Source organism: Prorops nasuta, unplaced genomic scaffold (assembly GCF_024137725.1).
Source record: "Prorops nasuta isolate Cenicafe-Biocafe unplaced genomic scaffold, Cenicafe_Pnas_1.2 PNAS00334, whole genome shotgun sequence".
NCBI lineage: Eukaryota > Metazoa > Arthropoda > Insecta > Hymenoptera > Bethylidae > Prorops > Prorops nasuta.
This window is the reverse complement of record NW_027117130.1, coordinates 22,501-27,500: the sequence shown is the minus strand read 5'-3', so window position 1 is coordinate 27,500 and position 5,000 is coordinate 22,501.

Sequence of the window (5,000 nt, the reverse complement as noted above, 5' to 3'; positions counted from 1 at the left end):
CTATCTTGCAGGCTTTTGAAAGATCATGTGCGCAATCCGCGGTCCTCGGAGGTGGTCACACCTAAAAATTGCCGGTGTCCCTCGAAGGATGGCGGCCCCTCGATAGCGGCATCATTGGCGAGAGATCGCTGGTGTGCTGTCGAGGATCGTTCTTGCATATTGTTAGAAAGTTTTAAAGACACAGCGAGCACCAAATTGGTCTCACCAAAGTCACAGTTGCTAATAAGGGGCGCATGAAATATTAATTAATAACAACAAGTGGGGTAAGGCCGGCCCCACACATGCTGTCTCTTCTCAAACCTTCGACGTCTCCACGGATTAGCGAAACTTGGGGTCTCTTGTAGTCCCTTGTTTTAGCGATGACCCGCTGGCGAAGTGTTTGAGTAACCTACTAAGGGAGATTCTTAGGAATCAGGAGTCTGGCAAACTCAAGACTGTTATAGCCCGGAGAATGGGACAAAACTATAATGGATCGCAACAATAGTTCGAACGAAACACCAGCGAGGTTCTGGACAAACCTCTTCCTACATGTCCCTTGGGCGTAGGAATTAAACTTGGTAATGTGAGAGTATCCGCAGGATTGCTGGAGGCATCTAGCGACCGGGATCAAATCTCAAAACCAAGGTTTTTACCAAACCTAGAAACAGCGCACCTGGCTTGCGGACCAAGGACCGCTTGCTGGGAAGACGGTCCTCGATGGGGAGGGCAGGAGCGTAATTGATCAAAACACCGAGTCAGGGATTGCCATGTCGGCTTGGTATAGACCTGTATTGATGAGTATAAAAGAGTATATTCATTCGGTGTTCTCGAACGAAAGAATCAAGAAACTCCTCCTAAAGCTACCATAATTTCGAACGTAAAGCAAAGAGAGGAGTACTCGCTCATGCCTTGTTATCCCCTTCGAGAGCTGTCGCCTGGGAGCAGGTTGGGTCTGTAAGTCAATAAAGACTAAAAGACTGAAGATAAATGACTAACAGTATAAGACCACTAGCTGAAGACAAATCACAAATCACACTCATATCCTATCATATCATATCATAATATGACTAGAATAAACCCATAAGCTATTAGCTCTATAGCCTATAGCTCACATTCTGTCATAAATAATATATATATACATGCATCTCATAGACTAACATAGCATAAGCCTAGATATAAAAGTCTAATCAATAATAATAATAATAATAACAATAAAAAGTCATTATGGTAAGTTATTAACTATACCCCATTTTCAGTCCAGTCAAATCTCGAACGGTAAGTGCGCTCGCGGAAAGGTAAGGTGAAATTGGAAATAGAACGAAAGTCCAAGAGCCAGACAAGCTCTCTTAATCTGCGCTTGCGTAGAAAGGCACGACCCGTGAAGGACCGTCCTTAAATCTGTCACCAGTGTGGGACTGGATAACCCGCCCATGCGTAGGCCGTGCATGGAGACCCGTGTCGCAGGAAAAGGGGATCCTGGGTGCTGAGGAGACCCATCTCTGCGGGGATGAAGTCTCCAACACTCACCTTTGGCCACCTGCTTCTGCTAAACGGGAGGCCTGGCGAGAAAAGAGCCCTTTGCCAGGTCAATCGGCTGGGTCATCCACACCAGTGGATGGCTATGGGCTAGAAGTTGGGGTGGTCCCCCTCTTCTATATCCCGCGTGATGGCCTGACTCTGTACCCCCTTGTAAAAGGGCTACTACAGAGTCCCATTTGAGGGTCCGAGGAGGCTGGGACACGCGTAGGGACGAAGTGAGAAATATTATAATATGGGTAAACATAAAATAATAGAAGGCCCGAGAGGAAGAGTCACGCACTTCGTCTCAATGGGTTCAACTAACGCAATGGAAAGGCCCGATGGTGGGTCCAGAGTTACTTGCCATGGCTCTGGTACTCATTCCGGCTCCCTGACTAATTGCAGCGTGCTTCTCGAACGAATGAGGGTGGATAAGACTGGGACGGCCCCGTCCCTCCTGTCACACCCCGGTCAACGCTACTCTGGGTATGGACTTTCTCTACCAACCAGAGCAACAGCAAACCAGTCCACTGCTGTAAGTGACACACTAAAGATTTCTCAGTTAAACATGAGAAGATCCAAGGTCGTGCATGCTGAGGTGAGTGGACTACTCGAACGATCTCAAAAGATAATGCTCATGCAAGAACCATACAGTCATCGGGGTAAAATCCCGAGCTTTGGTAAAAATGTGGTAGTAGTTACGGGGAACGATGGGGAAGAGCCTCCTATGGCTGCCCTAGCGTCCTCGATGCAGGAAATCAGCCTAATCAAGCTGAGCGAATGCTGTGACTCCCACATTGTTTGTGCATATCTTGAGAAACCCACAACTTCTCTATATTTGATTAGTCAATACTTCCCTCCTTCCGAGGACATGGAAGTTGGTCTAATCAAACTCGAACGCGTTGTTAAACAACTAAGAGGGAAGAGGGTAATCATAGCTGCTGATGCAAATGCTAAATCCCCGCTATGGGGAGGAAACCAAAGCAATGCACGCGGAGAGAAACTGGAAGCGTTTATTGCCACTAATGGTCTCTATATTTTGAACGAAAGAGGTCAGGCATTTACGTATTTCAGCACGGTTGGTAAGTCTGATATCGATGTCACGCTAGCCACATCGATGATGTTCCCCTGTGTTACTGGTTGGCGAGTCCGAGAGGACACGACTACTAGTGATCATAGGGTCATCGAGACTACCATCCAACTAACCACTGCGCTTGGTAATGATTTTGACCTAAATAAGCCAGCGCGTAAGCGACGTTTCGTGCTCAAAACAGCAAACTGGGAGCTCTTCCACTCAGTCTTGCAAAAGGAGCTGCGTACGTTGGTGAGAAAGCCGCTGTCCACAGTGGCGAATATTGAAGAACGCGTTGAGGAAATCGAAAAACTTTTGATTGAATCATGCGAAGCTTCGATGGGGAGAAAGAGCTGGAGGAGAAGGACCGTGCCATGGTGGTCAACTAGACTCACGCAAATGAGGAAAAGGGTGACCCGGGCAAGAAGGAAATTCTCCCAGGCTCGGCGAATGGAAGAGCGCCAACAGTTGAGATCGGATTACATGAAATGTAAGAAAATTTACAACTATGAGATTCGACGGGCGAAGTCTGACAGTTGGAGGCAATTCGTCTCTGAATCTGGAAGACTGGACCCATGGGGATTGGCATACCGCCTCGCCACAGATAAGGAGAGACAGCTGAGGGTTCAGAGTAACGTCAGGGATCTGAACGGTGAAATGACGGAGAATTGGCATGACACGGCTGAAGCCCTCCTCAATGGTCTGATTCCGGACGACAACTCCGAAAAGGAAACACCAGAGCAAACCAGGATCAGAGGGGTAGTTAGACTTGGCTCCGATGCGGAGGACGCCGATCCTTTTACTGCAGAAGACCTGAGTCTCGCCCTGAATTGCCAAAAGAACGGCAAAGCTCCTGGCCTAGACGGGATTGAAGTCGAAGTGGTTAAGCAAGCCTCCTGCTTATGCGATGACCTACTCGATATCTTCAACGCCTGTCTCTCGCAAGGTTTGTTTCCTCGGAATTGGAAAGTAGGCTCTCTGGTAGCCATACTTAAAGATCCGAAAAAGGACGAAAAGGAGGTTAAGTCTTACAGGCCAATCTGCTTGCTCTCAGTATTGGGAAAAATCTTCGAAAGAATGATTCTTAACAAGTTGTCTCCCACTGTAATGCGGGAAAATTTTGTGGCCGACAATCAGTATGGATTTAGGCGAGACAGGTCTACTGAAGACTGTCTTGTTGAACTCAGAAACATTGTAACGGCGTGCAAAAACAAGTATGTGCTAGCACTCTCCTTCGACATCTCAGGAGCGTTTGATAATGTCTGGTGGCCCAGCGTACTTAAAACCTTGGTCGACCGGAGTTGCCCCAGAAATCTTTACAGAGTGATTGAGAGCTACTTCTCGGACAGAGAGACAAAATTTGTCTCCTGTGCTGGAGAAGTAAGCAAAAAGGTCACTAAGGGTTGTCCCCAAGGCTCTGTCCTCGGTCCGACCTGCTGGAATCTCATCTTCGATGAAATCCTTCGAACGCTAAAAGAGGACGACAGTGTCCATAAGTGCCTGGCGTATGCCGACGATCTCTTAGTAATAGTTACTGGAGATTCGAGAGCTGCGCTAGAACTCAATGGAAATAGGGCAGCTAACATTCTAGCCGAATGGACTGTAGCCCGAAAACTGGCCCTCTCTGCAGGAAAAACTGAAATGATATTGCTCAAAGGGACGCTAGACTCTAACAGACCTCCGATCATAAAGGTGTTGGATAGCAAAATCGCTATGAAAAACACTATAAGATACTTGGGTGTCTTCGTAGACAAGGGAATGAAATTTCACTCCCATGTAAGGTATGTAGCTGACAAATGCCGCATGATATTTCACGCTCTGGCGAAAATCGCAAAGGCAAAATGGGGCCTGGAACATAATGCACTCAGAATTATATATCAAGGAGTGTTTGTTCCTATAGCCACATATGCAGCCTCAGGTTGGTTCGAGGAGCTGAACTGCAAAGAGAAACAGATTCTCGAATCTGCTCAAAGGCAGGCGCTCATCGCAGTAACCAAGGCCTATCGAACGATCTCCCAGGATGCATGTCCTGTCCTGGCGGGCGTGGTCCCCATCGATCTTGCTGCAGTAACCAGGACCTCTGTTCGAAAGATTCGGAAAGGGATCGACTTTACCTTGGGCGGCTTTGTCTTTAACAAAGTGCAGGCTAAGGAACAGTTTCGTTCCCTAGAAGGTCTGGTAGCCGAACTCAAAGAGGAAATCGTTAAAATGTGGCAGGAGAGATGGAACAAATCTGACAAAGGCAGAGAAACATACAAGTTCTTTGAGGACGTCACTGAACGAATGAAAGCCTCTTGGATTAAAACGGACTATTACGTCACCCAGTTCCTTAGTGGACATGGAGACTTTGGAAGCAAACTAAAGGAGTTTTCGCTTGCTGAGAGTGACGTCTGCGATTGTGGTCAGGTCGAAACACCTAAGCACATAATCG